At 40.0% G+C, this 18235-nt stretch overlaps 1 protein-coding gene and 1 non-coding gene across 5 annotated transcripts in view; one reads left to right on the top strand and one right to left on the bottom strand.

Moving 5' to 3' along the window:
- Arid4b (AT-rich interaction domain 4B) overlaps positions 1-18235 on the bottom strand; it is a 128557-nt gene that overhangs the window by 87435 nt on the left and 22887 nt on the right. The gene's annotated exons all lie outside the window — the stretch shown is intronic.
- On the top strand, positions 9311-9427 carry LOC113835023. Its single transcript, XR_003484145.1, has one exon. It is a non-coding gene; the product is annotated as a small nucleolar RNA SNORD22 (small nucleolar RNA).

Below are 18235 nucleotides of genomic sequence, written 5' to 3'. Positions count from 1 at the left end.
TATCTATCTTAGCAACAGAGGAGAGGCTACCTTAAATGCCCTCCCCTGATTATGAGATTGATGACTGACTTATATGCCTTCATCCAGCAGCTGGTGGAAGTAGAAGCAGACACCCATAACTAATCACTGATTTGAACTAGAACCCAGATGCAGAAAAGGATGAGTGAAGAGCACAGAGGTCCAGACCAGGCTGGTGAAACCCACAGAAACAGCTGACCTGAACATCCGGGAACTCTTGCTCCCCAGTCTGATAGCTGGAATACCATGGGACTGATCCAGTCCCCAGGAACATGGGTTTCTGTGAGGAAACCTCAGAAATCTATGGGACCTCCTGTAGAAGCCCAGTATTTATCCCTAGCATAGGTGTGGACTTTGAGAGCCCATTCCATATAGAGGAATAATCCCTGAGCCAAGATGCACAGGGGTGGGCCTAGGCCCTATCCCAAAGGATATGATAGACTCTGATGACACCCTATGGAAGGCCTCACCATCCAGGGGGAGCAGAAAAGATATGTGACAGATAAGGTTTTAGTTGGGGGGGTGGGGAGGACTGGGTGGGAGAAGGGAACTGGGATTGTCATATAAAACAATCCTGTTTCTAATTCAAATAAAAAAGTTGGAAAAAAAAAAAAAAAAAAAAAAAAAAAAAAAAAACAACAAAAAAAAAAAAAAACAACAAAAAAAAAAAACCCTACCAACCTCTGTGAGGGTGTAACTCAGTGATAAAATGGGTGTTTTCCTCAGCTCCATCCCCAGCATCCTCCACCCATAAGGACAGATTCCTCAATGTGAAACCTAGTTTTAAATCTACCACTTTAGAGCTAAAAGATAATGGGTTAGAACCTTTGTGCTCAGAATACAGAGAAGAAAAGTAACATCTTACATATTACATATCTGTAGTATTTAGAAGGTGCCCAGTATACAGTGCAAAATACAGACTAAACAATTTATGTCCTTATAAAGAGTTGTGTTATTAAAAAACAATTCCTATATAAAGAACAAATTTCATCATCTCCCCCCACCGTGTGTGTGTGTGTGTGTGTGTGTGTGTGTGTGTGTGTGTGTGTGTGTGTGTGTGTGTGAGAGAGAGAGAGAGAGAGAGAGAGAGAGAGAGAGAGATTCCTTTAGAATAGTCTCCCTTGCTCAATTCACCTATGACATAATCATGCTGCCTTCTAGTTTAGAGAGTTGCTAGGTCTCCACAAGGCTGATGCCTAATGAAATGCACCATGATCCATTAGTGCAGCAGAAATCAACCAAGTCTGCACAGCTATTCTGAGACTAATGTACTCGGGTCCAAGGCAGGCAAACAGAAAGAACTGTGTCAGTGGGTTAACCAACTGCTCTGACTAAGAGAATTGACAGATATGTGTATCTATATGGGTAAGGAAAATAAAAGCCTCTTACCTTCTCTTTTTGTTCTGCTTCTCAGATTTTAGCAATATACACCATCCCAGAGGCTAAAATGTTTTTAAGTAGTACCTCCACACCACAAAGGAAATTAAACCACTAAATTACCATGCCTTTGTTTAGCAAACAGAACAGTTTCCTAGTTGCTAAGGCAACAGCTATTTCAGTTACCCCATGTTGCTTAAACAATTATTTTTTTAGTCAATCTACCAAATGTTCTCTCTCTCTCTCTCTCTCTCTCTCTCTCTCTCTCTCTCTCTCTCTCTCACACACACACACACACACACACACACACACACACACACACACAATCAAATCAATTCCATGGGAACATGGGAAAAAAGCAATTTGAAAATTCACTCCCAATGTCTGCACCATTCAAAGTGTCAGGGAAGCCACATCAGTGCATAAAGGCACTCACTAACAGTGATCTCTAATGTGCCTCCAGGCTGCAGTTTACCACATAAAGTGTTAGAACAACAGCTAAATCAGCTCTTGAAATGGCTGGGTAACACTGATACTGCCAAGAAAACATTTGGTTATTAAGATTAATCCTTTAAAACTTAAAACATGCTATATAAAATTTCACTGAGGTAGCTTCTTGGAAAGAAAGGGGTATTTAAACTGGTTACAGTACTGATGCAACTGGGAGACTCACAAAACATGACTATTAATTTTGATGCTAAAAACACAGAAACAAATACACTTACACATTCTGGATAGCAATAAATCTGTGAAAAGCAACCTATTTGTATATGACCATCCTAAAACGGCATTAAAACAATGGAAAGTTCCAGCAGGCATATGAATAAGAACCCATCTGTATGCCATAGATTAGTACTAAAAGACAGAACAAAGTTAAATATATACAATTATTTTACAAAACATATTTAGGAAATAAAACTATACAATCTAACTTAAAATCTTCTCTGGGCTATGTTCACTCTGTCTTTAATAGTACAAAGGACATGGGCTACTAGGGGTAAAGTTTACAAAGGCCCAGGGAGGGAAAAACTAATGCTGAGTATATACTGAGAGAAAAGAGGTCTAAAAGTGACGCACACAGGCATATCCTGGCTGTACAGCTGAAGACAAGGATGAGGCTGAGTAAGGCTAGGAGATGAGCAGCATGGCTAGTAACTTTGCTACACTGAGGACAATCAGATGTTACGGAGGAAGAAAGAGGGAAGCATGCCCTCACCCCTCTGCCCCTTTCTACCTGTAGCAGGCAAGAGAGCTGGCCCAGGGGGTCATGAGTGAGAGAACTAGCCATGACCCACACGAGCTGCAGCACAAAAGATAGTGAGCCCTGTACCCAGCCTGGGCAGCAAACTAGAGCTGACCCTGTTGATCAAACCAGCTACCACCCAGGCCCAGAACCAGAGTTATAAGTTGACCCACCACAACATCCACCGAATCTATGAGCTGCTGGAACATGTGAAGAGGATGAACCTACAGATCGAAAAACAGCAGGATTTCCACGACACAGGACAACAACAGGAAATCCAAGAGTAGCCCCAGTAAAAGCACATTATCTGTGGTGTAGCAGTAACCAAAGACCTCGAATGAACATTTGCAAGTAAAGATGGACTGAAGTGTAAACTCTGTGACTCAACAGGCCACTCTACAGCTTCCACAAAACTCTTCTTTTTTTGGTTGTTATTGTTACTTTTTATTTTGTTTGGTTTGGTTTTTGGTTTATCTTTTAAATTTGGTTTTGATGGGGGGGTTGCAAGAGCAGGGGAAAATGTGAAGAAACAGGGAGTAAGTGGGAATGCATGGTAAGAAATTTACAATGAATCAATAAAAAGTAAAACAAAAAAAAAGAGGGCAGCAAAGTACTGGATTAGAAATGGCAGTATAAAGGTTTGGTTCACAGTATATAGTAAGTATAGAAACAAAGGGAAGTATAAATGCACATTCATGTGGAGGGGAATATATACACATGCACATGCACATGAGCACACTTACTGTATTTCCTAACTCTGTTCACCAAGAAAGCCCAGGAAAACATGCCAAAAGAGCTGGAGCAGAGAGGAACTTAATACTCTAATGCCATGAACATAGATTTCTAAAGTACATACTCCCTTAAAGGAAACCAGTAATTCTTAGAGCCAGGGCTGGCTTCAGTGTTGGGAAGAAATACAAGAATCTGAAGCATTTCATACTAGAAAGTAAATGCTCAGTGAATGATGGAAACATCTCAAAGGGGCACACAAGAAGCAGCCTGAAGGGCTTCTACTAGTCAAATGAGGCAAACTCTGAGCAGAAAATTAAGTAACGAATGGTAGATAGTAATAAATGGTAGATATAGGTAGTACATACCTGTAATTCTAGCACTTGGAGGGTAGAGGCAAGAGAATCAGCAGTTCAAGGTCAGTCTCAAATTTACAGGGAGTTTACAACCAGTCCAAGCTAGATAAGATTATGTATCAAATAAATATTACTTGTTCAACATATTTTTAGAGCTGTAGATATATGTAAACCAATCAACTTAAGGTCTGCATATCTCACTGAAACCTATTTATATTTATTTTAAAATAAAACGACCTTATTAGGCATAGGAATCTATGGGATTAGGAAATGGCTCAAGTCATTTGTGCTGGGCAAGAATGAGAACCTGAGCTTGGATTCCCCAGCATCCATATTAAACAAACAGAACCTGAGCATCTATAACCTCTACTGGAGTTGAGGCACACACAAGTAGATAGATCTCATGGGCCATCCAGTCCAGCCAATAAATGAACCCTAGGTTAAATTTTGAGACGTGTCTCAAAAACATAGATATGGGGGAGGGGGCAGTAAGATGACTTAGCAGATAAAAGCTCTTTATCCCTGACAACCTAATTCAATCTCCAGATCTCACAGTGGAATGGCTAAACCAATTCTTGAAAGTTATCCTCTGATCTCCACAACATGGGGTATCTAGTCAAATGCATACTCTGGAATCTATGCCTCCGTATTTATTTACATGTATGAATGAACAAATTTAAGATGCAGGAAAAAAAAGTGCTCATTCATTCAATACGGTATTAATAAATGTAACTGAATCAAAGGCTCATCCTTTGGCCACAATGACACAGGTAATGCAGAATACCATTAACAGATGCCAAGCTGACCAGTCGGAGGTCTGATTAATAGGTGCTGGTATACTCCTAGTCTACATTCCATTCCCAGGGATGGCACATGTGATGCACTGGGAAGAAGAGCATCCTTTCTTCCAAGATTGGGCCTACTAATGTGAGAAAAAACCCAAACTGAAGTTGTCCTTCCTGCAGAATAAAGTTTGTGTTCCTTCAAATTATGAAAACCAAGAAATATGGGGGAAGTTCTAGATTAAAGAATTCTGAACAAAAAGACAACCTATGTTCCTGGACAGAAATGGGCCAGAATGGAGAATGGATTCAAGTTATTAATACAGAATAACATTTAAATATAAATTATAGTATATTACACAAATAATTAAGTTGTGATCTATTACACAAACATTACATGTAAAGGCTGGGCATTGTAGTGCATGCCTTTAATCCCAAGTGTTGAGAAGCAGAGGCAGGTGGATCTCTGTGAGTCTGAAGTCAGCCTGGTGTACATGGTTTGTTCCATGCCAGCCAGAGCTATATATAAATAGTAAGACCCTGTGTTTAAAATTAAAAAAAAAAAAAAATCACATTTAAACTGTTTAAGTGCCTGGCCTAAGATAAGCGTTCAAAGGCTGCTTTACTCACTGTCACTATACTTTTTAAAGGGGATTTTGTACTTAACCAGATGATACAGAAATGACAGAGTAGCTGGGAAAAGTCCAAGTGGTTACGAATCTTATGGATACGGGACAGCACAGAGGATGACTGAACAACATCAATAGTGAGAACACACAGCAGCAATTTTTGGAACCAGACTCAGTGGTTTTCCAAATACAACAAAGTAGAAATGTTCTCTGGACATTTCTGTCCAACTTCCTGACAATTCCATTTACCCACAGGTCTTGCAATCAGAACAGATGCTATATGGTAGAAAAGGGGATCAATACTAATTTTTTAGAAGATTTATTTCTTTATTATTATTGTATCTGCCTGCAGGCACCAGATCTCATTACAGGTGGTTGTGAGCCACCATGTGGTTGCTGGGAATTGAACTCAGGACCTCTGGAAGAGCAGCCAGTGCTCTTAACGTCTGACACATCTCTTAATACTTTTTTCTTGATTTGCTTTTGTTTTTGAGAATGAGTCTCAAAGATGAGGTCTTCCTGCCTCAGTCGCCTAAAAGAATTTTGTTATTAAACTTTTTCTGTCATGCCCTTCTCAGGCTGAAGAGACAACTTACAGTTAAGAGCAAGGGCTACTCTTCCAGAAGATCCAAATTTGGTTCCCAGAACACACAGGGAATCCCTCTTCTAGCATCATATACACATGGTACACAGACACAGGTGAGGCCAAAATACCCATATACACAACATTAAATTAATAATTTTAAATAGTGTTTTGTCTTTAAAACTGCCCTTCTCTCCCTTAAAGTGACAACAAATTGTTTTTATATAATTGAATTCATATAAGGATAAAGCTACCATATTTCATGTTGCTTAAGTCACTACTGATTGTAAGACACACTTAACACTAAGGGGAGAAAAGCTGCCCATTAGCCATGACATACTTAATGCACCCTAATTTCAGAAACGTTAAATTACAGAATATGCACACCTGAGGCATGAAGGTTCTCTAAAATTTTACATTTTGTGTGTCTATGTGTGGAAGCTAAAGGACAGCTTACTGAAACCGGTTTTCCCCTTCCACTGTGGATTTTAGGAATCAAATTCAAGTCATCAGGCTTAGCAGCAAGTACCTTTATTTACTGAGCCATCTCACCCGCCCAGCTTGACGATTCTGTATGCTTACAGGGACTATGCAATATAAAGTGAAAAGGTCTGCAGAACTAAATTTCAAACTACCAATATATAAGAAATTCAAATAGTATATATTTAACATGATGGAAGATATTTTGTTAAAACTTCACACTCATAATAAAAACATGACACAGGGAACTTCAGACTAGATTGCTTTTAATACTAAACAGTGTCATACATAGTCTAGCCTCATACTATTGCTTCCATTCAAAAGGCTGCAGAGCCTTTGCCACAGTGTTGCATCACCACACAAGAGCAGGTCATTTACTACTAATCTTATCTCTGTTGTTTCATCAAACTCATAACATGTGAGTATTGCCAAAGCTGACTGTAAAACATAAAATACAACTGCAAAAACCAAAAAGATAACTTGGTTATCTAGATACAGAGATAACCTGGAACACGTTTATGTTACATCTTTTTAGCTTTGTCAACTGAAATAGCAGGAACTTAAAACAACTAAAAAATGTATATGCCTTCCTTTTTATTTTTTTAAGGACAAGGACTGTATACTCCAAGTTTGCTTCAAACTAGCAATGTAGGCAATCACAGGCATTCACCACCACACCCAACCTAAGTATTTACCTTCTGTATCTTTGGAATACAGTGTGCTAATAAAATAATTTTCATAGAGAATCTGCAGGCTAGGCTGGAGAAAATCTCTGAGAAGTCCAGTTTGATATGGCTGTACAGAGATAACAGGATGTGGAAGAATGAGGATATAACTGTGAAATGCCTTGGCTTATGGCCCAATCTTATTACCTGACATCCTGATTCTCCGTGTCTCCATCCTTCCAGAAAGGGTAAAATGCCATGTATGAGAAAAACACTGGCTAACCCTTCTGCTAAGTCACATACAGGAATGATGCAAGAACAGTTAAGTGTCACACTGATACCAACTAAGTTCATGAGTAAATAGACAATTCACCAACAAAATTAGGACTACAGCACTCCTGAATAGGTGCCAAGAAAAACTATGCATTTTAAAATTTCTACTAGCTGGTCTAAATGGTCAAATAAGGGTCATAAAGAGGTTGCCAAACCCTTCAGAGGAAAATAGCAACTTTAAAATACCAAAATTCAACTAAAAACAGAGTTTCAATTTTATTCAAGAAATTAAATAAGCTCTTAGTCTATCAAATCACTAACTACTCTTTTTTTTCTAGTGAACAGAATACTAAATAACTTACCTAAGTACTGGAAACCATAGTATTTGAGGCTCACTATAACACCAAGCTAGATACTTGCAAGAAGACTAATTGTGAAGACTAAAAAGAAATACACTATCTTTGTTTTCTGTGCAGGCTCAATCTATTTTATACTCTATGGCTAAAACAGAGTTGCACATCCATCAAAAAGAATCTCTATTTCATGTTACGTTATGGGTCTACAGCAAATGATGGTCACTGATGGTAGTGACAGTGCCAGGCAGAAGTGGTATACACCTTTAATCCCAGCACTCAGGAGGCAGAGGCAGGCAAATCTCAGTGAGTTCGAGACCAGCCTGGTCTACAGAGCAAGTTCTAGGACAGCCAGGACTGGATCACAAAGAAAGCCTATCTGGAAAAAACAAACAAACAAAAACAAACAATGGAAGCAGAGCTGTAATGCTTGATGCTTATCCACACTCTCTGTTTTAGATTTGCTCCTGGTTGTCCTACCATTGGCTTTTACAATTTATCTTTCACTCTCCAGATAGACCAACCTGTCTTACCACTAAATCACACTGATGCTGAGTCACCAGAAGTCACTGTTATGTCCAAACCAATGTCAAATGTTGGCAACTGAGTACTCGTCCCCACTGCACACCAAGACATCAGCAGAAATGGCAAACACTGAGGGTCATGCTACATGCCTAAGCTTGCAACATCATTTCAGCACACTCCATCTTACCTATTCCCACTACTATGAAGAATAAACACTCATCTTAAGGTATTTTAACAGGACAATTAACATTACTGTTCAGCAATAGACCTAGAGTAAGCTGATTTACTGATGAACATGGGCAAGATCCAGGGTTCTAGCTCCAGAATCAAAGAAAAAAGCTTATACCAATGAGTTACCAGGTGGCTTATTTGATCACATGTGAATAAAAATATTTTCAGGAGCATGATGGCACATGCCTTTAATGCCAGCACTAGGTAGACAGGCCTCGGTGAGGGCCATCCTGGTCTATAAGAGAAACCCTGTCTTGAAAAACTAAACAAAACCAAAATAAAAAACAACAACAACAAATAGCTGGACGGTAATGCACACTTTTAATCCCAGCACTCAAGAGGCAGAGGCAGAGGCAGGGGCAGGGGCAGGGGCAGGGGCAGGGGCAGAGACAGGGGCAGGGGGGCAGGGGCAGGGGCAGGGGCAGGGCAGAGGGAGGGCAGAGGCCAGAGGGCCAGAGGGCCAGAGGGGCAGAGAGGCAGAGAGGCAGAGAGGCAGAGAGAGGCAGAGAGAGGCAGAGAGAGGCAGAGAGCCCGAGAGAGGCCGAGAGAGGCCGAGAGAGGCCGAGAGAGGCCGAGAGAGGCAGAGAGGCAGAGAGGCAGAGAGGCAGAGAGGCAGAGGCAGAGGCAGATAGATCTCTTGAGTTCTGAGTTAAAGGCCAGCATGATCTACAGAGAGAGTTCCAGGACAGTCAGGGCCAGACAGAAAACCTGTCTTGAACAAACAAAAAGAATTATTTTCAGAATTTCCTTATCAAACCTGCCTCCTCATGGTCTAGCCACCAGTTAAAATTCTTCCTCCTCCCTAAGACTTTATGCCCCTAAGAAATAAAAGTATTCCTGCGATGTCACTTCCATGGGCATGCCTGGTTGGAGAGAAAGCCAAAGAAGCCCTGAAAATTTCTAAGATGTGCCTTGACAACCATTAAAAAAAAAGGGGGGGGGGGCTTGAGAGAAAAAAAATTCTGTAATAACAAGTTCCAGGAGACCTGAGGAATCACCCAGCACACACAACAATACATAACTTTTTAAAAATAGATTCAGAAATAAGCTTGATTAAATACTCCTTTCCCAGTAAAGAATCATCCATGTGTCTTGCTTTCTTTTCAAGTCCTAGAGATGAACTCACTGGAACTGACTAAGGCAAAAGACAAAACTTTGGTCCAGGAGGGATTGTCTTATAGAACATCATGGTTTCCAATCAATGGGTGGGGAGGAATCATCACTAAGAACACAGGTGGCTGCTGATTTCTCCCAGGTTCAGAGAAAGAACAAGAAGCATGTAAATGGAGATGAAGAGCTGGCAAACATCATCCAGGAATTCAGATGCTTTCTTTATTTCTCCAACCTACTTGCTAAGTCCATATTACAGTCACTGTCATTATCCCAGTAAAGCTGCTTTTAGCTTTTAAAATATGAATTAATTTATTTTCTAGTATTTCTTGGGCTAGTCTATACAAGCATCCTATAACCATATCCATCTAAAGGAAAAACATTTTACACAATACACAGGAGTTAATGGTGGTGTAACTGCTTGTTCACTTTCAAAATACTGAATTAGGTATTCCTGTGTTCCAGGATCTCATAGAATGTGTAACTTATTAATGTGAGTATGTAATTCTAGATCACAAAGTGGTTCCCATAGTGGGCTCTCCAGACCAACAGCATCAGCATTACCTAGAAATTTGTTAGAAGTATAAATTCAGGGGCTGGAGAGAAGGCTCAGAGGTTAAGAGCACTGGCTGCTTGCTCATCCAGAGGTTCTGAGATCAGTTCCCAGTAATCACATGGTGGCTCACAACTCTCTATAATGGGACCCAATGTCCTCTGGTGAGCAGAGGAACATGCAGACATAAATAATTAATCTTTAAAAGTATAAAATTTCAGCTCTAATCCATGCCCTAAAGTAAAGAACTATCAACTACTGTTTTAACAAGCTCTCTAACACACCACACACACCAAGGAACAGTGGGTCTCCAGGTTAGCTCAAGGTCCTAAATTGGTTCTCAGCAACAGAATTCCCATTTGGTTTCTTGAGCCATGTAGTATTCGGTAGGTAGCACGAAATGGTGGAATGGACAAGTTCAAGTGGTCTGGTAAATCATAGAAAAGTGTAACAACTGGGGCTAGAGGGATGGCTAAATAGTTAAAAGCACTTCTTGGCTCTTACAGAAGACCTATGTTCTGTCCTCAGGACCCACATAGCAATTCTCAACTATCTTACAATTCCAATTCCAGAAGAACCAACACTCTCTTGAGTACATACAGGTATGCAGGCAAAATACTCATACACACAAAATAAAATAATACAAAAATTTTTTTCTAAATTGTAATATCCACATAACATGCAACAAGGCAATAAAAGAAAACTCACAAGCTGGGTGTGGTGGTGCACACCTTTTTAATCCTAGCAATCTGAAGGCAAACAGGTTGATCTCTTAGAGTTCCAGGCCAGTCTAGTCTACAAAATCAGCTCCAGGCCAACCAAGCTTACATAGGGATACTCTATCTCAAAAAAACCAAAATAACAAAAGAGAAAAAGGTCACTTAAGTATATTATAGAAGTTGTTTGGTTTTTTTTTTTTTTAAGGGGGAAGGGTGCTCCTAGAAGATTAAAAACAAAAAAACCCAGAAGTTCAAGTGAATTATCACAAGCAAGGAGAGCTAATCTTTCTCTCTATAAGGAAAGCATTGCGACTTCTCTGCTAAAGGCCTGCTTACAGGGCTGGCCTTGGCTGGCACTTGGGAATTTACAGAAAGCTAGATTTCTGAAGAGCTCCTCCCATCAACTGAGAAGAAAGGCTCACTGTGCCTCAACTGCATGTGCAAACAAATGGTTATGCTCAGCACCTGCCTCCAGTCTCAGGGTCTGCGACTACATGTACATATGGCAGGCATGGGGTATTTGTGTGACAGTCACCAAGCCCTGAATGTAGCCTCTAACAAGCTTCCCTAGTTAGGAGCACTTTCCTTGCATTGTCACAATTTCTTGGAGAATTAGATGTGGCTTGTGCCCATGCACCTTGTACTTTTGCTGATTCTGCTTTCCATCTCTCTGTTGTAATAAGGCATGGGGAATTGTAAAAATAATCATCACACAGAGTCAGGTCTGTATGTTCTCCCAGCAAATTACCAACCTGAGAATAGTGCGGAGAATCCCTAATATATTTTCTTACTCACACTATTAATGAGAGAAAACACTGTCAATACCATCAAGTCTGCCATGTTTGTTTTACTCTTATTTGATCCATTAGTAAAAAACATTTTACTATTATTTTATCCCCATTACTTTTTTTTTTCGGGGGGGGGGGGGGAGATAGCCCTGGTTGTCCTGGAACTCACTCTGTAGACCAGGCTGTCCTGAACTCAAAGACATCTGCCTGCCTCTGCCTCCTGAGTGCTGGGATTAAAGGGGTGAGCCACCACCACCAAGCTTATTCCCATTATCTTATTTTTGCAATATATCCAGTAAACCTAAATTCAATCACATGCAAAATCCTTAACCAGTCAAAAGCAGGGCAAATTTAAAAGCCATTAGGGGGAACTGGTATGCTGTAACCAACAAAGGAATACTTTCTAGGCAGGACCAAACAAGACAAGATCAACCACTAAAAATCTAGCTACCTGGAAAACATAAAACTTAAAGATATTGAGAATGAATCTCAAAGAAAGTTATCATTTCCCATAACTCTAAGTTGTATGTAACTTCTGTTACTTTATACAGTAAGACATAATGACAGAAAAGGGAAGGTTTCAAATGAAACCCTAAATTATGTCACAGACTACAGCTCCCAAGGGCTGGCTGCCACCAAGCTGACTCTCAACAGGTCAACCTTATTAAGCAGGCTGCCAGGATTGCAAGTGAGAATAGCTTACTCCTCCATGCTCTGACTCTCGTGGGTGAGGGATACTCTGAAGAAACTCAAGGGAGTCTGACAAATTTACTTTTAGAAAAACTACTCTTTTCACCACTTGAAAGACCAAGGAAATGTTGGAAAACATAAAAATATAAAAATTAAATGAAATTAAATTGTGCTTATCAATAACAGTATTATTAATGATGGAATACTTTTCAGCCTTAAAATCACCACCAAAACTTTCTAATATATGTAAACTACTAGGCCAAGGTCACTTATTTCTTTTTTTAAGAGACAGGGTTTCACTATGTAGCTCTGGTTGTCCTAGAACTTACTCTCTAGACCTGGCTGGCCTCAAACTGCCTCTGCCACCCAAGTGCTGGGATTAAAGGTGTGAGCCACTACACCAGGCTTAGCCTAGGGATACTTTATAATAATTTGATATGAAATTAAGGCAATGAAATACTAGACTTTTGTGGCATAGTGGAATTAAAATAATCAAAAGGAGAAGGGAATATGGCTTCTGGGTAAAGTGTTTAATGTGTTAAAAACCTGATTTGAAATTACCAGCACCTATGTCAAAGCCAGGTATGTGCCTGTAACTCTTAATACGTGGGTAACTGGGGGCACTGGTGGATTCCTGGAGCCCACTAACCAACCAGTAAAAAACTATCTCAAAAAATAAGGTGGAAAGTAAATGACAAAGACACCCAAAATCAACCTCTGGCCTTCATACACATATACACCACACACATTCACACAACAATCAACTATGTAATGATGCCCTAACAATGTCTGTTGATGGTACCTGGTTAACATAGTATTTATTGGTCTGTCTTTAGCACTATGATATTGTATAACTGTTTTCAGCCCTGACTTTGCTTGCTTATATTCTCAAAAGCCAAAATTTTAATCCCTCTAATAAACAAGTTTTTTTTCCTTTAACTGCATTTAGTTGAGTTTGTCTGTGTGTGTGTGTGTGTGTGTGTGTGTGTGTGTGTGTGTGTGTGTGTCGCGCGCGCGCGCCGTCTCGAGTGTGTGCATGGAGGTCAGAGGACAAGCTGTGGGAGTTGGTTTTCTTTTCACTCGGTAGGTCCTACAGATTGAACTCAAGGTCTTAGCTTAGCAGTAAGTGCCTTTTCCCTCAGAGCCATCACTGACACCAGCCCAAACCCAAGATTTTACTTACTTTTACTTAGAACTGCAACTGCTTTTTATCCCTCAGGCAGTAATGACTATCTCAAGAGAAGGTAAATAATATTCTTCTGCTACAGTCTAGTCAAGGACTTTTAATAGATTAGGGGATGTCTGTGTGAATTAGTCAATGAAGTAACTGTTTGTATAATGTGTAAAATTTTGGAAACTCAAGTAGGTACAACAATTAATGAAAATAGTCCTAGCTGTCCTGGAACTCATTCTATAGACCACATTTGCCTCCAATTCAGAGATCCATCTGCTTCTGCCTCCTGAGTGCTGGGATTAAAAGAATGAGCTACCACACCTGACTATAAATGGAGGGTATTTTAATGTGGAACCACAAAAAGCTGTTTCTAGGAGCCTCTGAAGCTATAGCTAGATGACTTTTGTGCAGTAAAGCCTGTGTTCTAACATACCTCCAAAGGTTTTAAAAACTCATAGTACACCATGGTTATCCATAAAAGTTATCTAATGAAAGCTGAAAAAAATAATATTTTGAAGCAGCTTAATTTGGTGATGTGTAACTGAAATCCCAGCATTTGGGAGGCTGAGGCAGGAGGATCCCATGTTCAAAGCTAGCCTATATGCATAATAAGATCCTGTCTCAAATAAATACATTTTAGAGGAAGCTGTAGAGATAGCTTAGCAGTGAAGAGCATGTACTGCTCATGCAAACATCCTGAGTTCAGTTCTCAGCACCCACATCAGGTAGCTTACATCTCCTTTACTTCAACTCCAGGAAATCCAACATCCTCTGGCCTCCTCGAGCAGAGCACTCACAAGCTCACTGTGCTACACACACAGACATATCATCATCATTATTATTATTATTTTGGTTTTTCAAGACAGGGTTTCTCTGTAGCTTTGGAGGCTGTCCTGGAACTCAATAGGGCTACCCAGAGAAATCTTGTCTCAAAAAAAAAACAAAAACAAAAACAAAAACAAAAAAGTGCCTAGTTTGGAAAATAATAAACACAATTTGGAAGCTTGAATCTATGTGTGAGAACATCAGCCTGCAAAACAACTCAATGATGGACAGAGGTTACTAGAATGAAACTGACTATATATAGATACTACAATTTCAACTCTGAGCAATTATAATTCCACCTGCTTTCCAATGGCATGCAGTATGTTCAAAACCCAGTTAAAAAATTAATTCTAAAATGTGATATATAGATAAGAACTATTTGCTGATGTCTAGTAGCCATCTGGTGGACTTGGAAATCTTATAATGGACTTTTAAATCAGAATCTTAAAAAAAGTTCATGGAAGCATAAATTAAATTTAAATGAAAACAAGATAAAATAAAGCTTTAATTTCTTTAGTTATACATAGAATATGGGGGTTTGCTGATATGCAAACCAGTACCATCACTTTAAAAATATAGTGAACACTTTGAAATATGATAAATATTTTCCACCAAAAAATTGAAAAGCAAGAGCTCAGGTGGTCTCCAGTCTGAAGGAGCAATGGGTTTTCATGAATAGAGGGAAAGTCCAATATCTGTTGATAGTAGAAAAGGCAATAGTGGATGTGGGGACAGGGGTCCTGGGAGGCAAGGTTCTATTAGAATGAGCCACTTTGGCATCTGATCACTGAGACAGAAGGGAGCTTAGGACCAGCTAAAACTGTTCCTAGAACTTCCTTTTTTGACTCTACCTCTTCCTGTATTCTGGGCTCTAGTCCAGTGCTATCTCTGACCCTAATGTCCCATCAGTCTCTATTTGAGCCCAACAATAGCTCTGCAGGTTCTGTCACTCCAGCACGGAGTACTGTTAGCAAACATGACCCTACCTCATGCCATGTCTCCCAGCAATGGAGACTTGGGGCAATGGAACTTGGGGCTATACATTTACAATGTTAGCCCTGTACAACAATGACCCAGCTGCCTGGAAGAGAAGTAGCAAGTCCATTAGCAAGGCCTCGAGCCTGGCCTGTTCCCTTTTCTTTTCATTCCAGCCTGTGATCCCCTAGAGACAGATTGGCTAGTACTAGCAGCTAGACCTGCATTGCCGTGCCCTAGGTGGCTAGCAACTGGAAGACAGCACAACAAGAAAGACCCACTGGCCTACATGCAGATGTTCAAGTGACCCTATCTCCCCAACATTACCAGCACTCTTTCCACTTTCACATGCGCTTATGTAGACTAGACTTCAGTGCACTCTCTCAAAGATACCTCTGGCCTCAACCCAACTACAAGCCTCCCGAACTCTCCCTTTTTCTTCACCCTTTGCAGAAGGGCAAAGTTCTTGTCACCAGTTATCCATCTGCTGCTCCTTAGCCATACCTGCTGGCTTCCATCCCTGCCCCAATGCCAGTAGCTCATCAGCTTCAGATCATGATGCTAGAACAGTAACAAGTGGCATGTGTGCCTATCAATTGCTACATAGCAGTGTTGCTACATGCTCAAAAGAACTACTATGACACCTGAATGTGCCAGGCTGCTCTGCTGTTTGCTTGCAGCTGAGGATGTAAATGCTCAGGTTTCTTGCTCCAGCAGTCATGCCTCCCCCAACCATGATGGCCTCTGAAAATCCCTGGGGCCAAAAGCCAAAACAAACTCTTCTCTTCCCTCTAGAAGTTGCCTTGGTCATGGTATTTTATCACAGCAAAAAGAGTGCCTAATACAAAGGAGAAAGATACATAATGAAGCTAAATGTGTTTTTGTTTTGTTTTGTTTTGAACCAAGATGGCACCTGCAAGGAATGAAGATCACACAAGACCCCAAGCTTCACTGAAGAAGTCAAGCGAAGAATGCTGAAAGGTATTCACAGCCCATCCACACATGCCCATCTTAAGGCTCTAGAGCACTGGTTCTCAACCTTCCTAATGCTGTAACCCTTTAATACAGGTTCCTCATGTTGTGGTGACCTCCAACCATAAAATTTTCATTGTTACTTCCTAACTAATTTTGCTGTTATGAATAATAATGTAAATATCTGATATGCAGGATATCTGAAATGTGATGCCTGTGAAAGGGCCATTCGACACCCCCTAAGGGGCCTTGACCCACAGGTTGAGAAACACTGCTCTACAAATAACCCAAATGTTCTATAACTGTGTTCAGGTCCTATGTATGTCACCACCATGTATGTCACCACCACCAAACTCCCCTTGACCAATGAGTCAGACAGGAAGATAGAAGACAACAAATCTGTTTTACTGTGGGTGTCAATGCCAGTATCACCAGACAAAATAGGCTATGACATTAACATGGCACATGTTAATGTCTGCTCAAGCCTAAGGGTGTGAAGACATATATATGGTCCCCTGGCTCCTGATTTGGATGCCTTTGTATGCTGTCAGCCAAACTAGTTTCATCTCAACTGAGTACAGTCAGCTAATTCTAACACATTTGCATTACATCTACACATTTGCATTATAGGTAAGATAAAACTGTAGGGCCAGCAAAATGCCTTAACAAATAGATAACTGCTGCTGCTCCTGACTAGGAGTTGAATCCCCAGGACCCACACAGGGGAAGGGGAGGGGAGGGGAGGGAAGAATGAAAAAACAGAAAACAATTACAGTGGTTTTAAAGCCTGTCAACTACATAAAGATCTATGACACCTCAAGAAACCATTGGTCACAACTGGCAGTCACCAGAGCATTGACAAATTACCCCAAAACCTAGCAAAATAAAGAAGGTAAAATTAAGCATCTATTTTGCTTTTGAAGATTATTTAAAGATATTACATAGATGCAAGAAGAGTTTTCTTTATACAAGGATTTCAACTAGTAAGTGTCAGTAAGATGTAACAAGAAAACCATCTTTTAGCCAGCTGTGGAGGCACACACCTTTAATCCCAGCACTCAGGAGGCAGAGGCAGAAGGATCTCTGTGAGTTCGAGACCAGCCTGGTCTACAAAAGCTAGTTCCAGGACAGTTTCCAAAGCCCAGAGAAACCCTGTCTCGAAAAACCAGAAAAAAATAAAAAGAAAAAAAAGAAAGAAAGAAAACCATCTTTTATGTTAGGCAAAGCACTCCACCACTGGGCTGTTATCTCCAATAGAATACCACCTTTTATCACTTACATCTGTGAGTGAAAGCTATTAGAAAGGCTGATAGTACCTGACCGGTTCTTGTAAAACTAAAACTGAACCAACCTAATGATGATCCTAATAGGAAGAACACAGAGCCTGCTGTGCTTCAGAACTAATGGCCACAATACAGGAAGTACAGGGGTTGAGAAAAACTAAAATACAACCAGCCAAACAACATGCACAGTTCTGTAGGTGAAATGACACCATTCTTCCCTTGGGAGAAGGAAAAGGAGAAAACAGACTACACTCCTATGGACAGTTCTTTCATGTGTGATATGAGAACTTAGGGCTCCTCAATTAAACCAATTGTAAAGACAATTTTTGAGGCTAGGCAAACATAAACAACATTTTATTTATAGCATATTAAGGAATTTAAGGACTTGTTAACACTAATTAGTGACATTAACAGCACTGTAGTTATACTTTTATTTTAAAGTCCAAGTATGTTAGATATATACTGAAATATTTAGGGGTGAATTAGTATCTAGGATTCCTTTAAAATGCCACATAGTAGAGGGGATAGTAGAATGAAATAGATGCCAAAATGTGAATTATATGAAATCAACCTTTTTTTGCAAATTTTAAATATCTTAGTTTTTTCAGCTGTGTCACCAGTATGTATATGCATTTCTAGAATGCATAGTTTTAAAACTCTTCCATTTCCAAAAAACTATAAATTCCTACTTCAATACATTCATGATTACCTGTTTATAAACAGATACTGCCTATACACAGCTAAGGATCTGTCAGGCGCTGTTCTGATAATGCCCTACTTCATTCCGCTTTGGTGAGGTCCGAGATTGTCACTGTTTTTAAGACCCTGAATCTGTTTCATCAACACTTGATCACAGTTAATACTACAATCAAAACAACTTAAGTTGTAACTTCAGGGGCAAC

This window comes from Cricetulus griseus, chromosome 3 (genome assembly GCF_003668045.3).
Source record: "Cricetulus griseus strain 17A/GY chromosome 3, alternate assembly CriGri-PICRH-1.0, whole genome shotgun sequence".
In the NCBI taxonomy this organism is placed as follows: Eukaryota; Metazoa; Chordata; class Mammalia; order Rodentia; family Cricetidae; genus Cricetulus; species Cricetulus griseus.
Note: the sequence above shows the minus strand (reverse complement) of the source record. Positions and strands in the feature narration are given on the sequence as shown.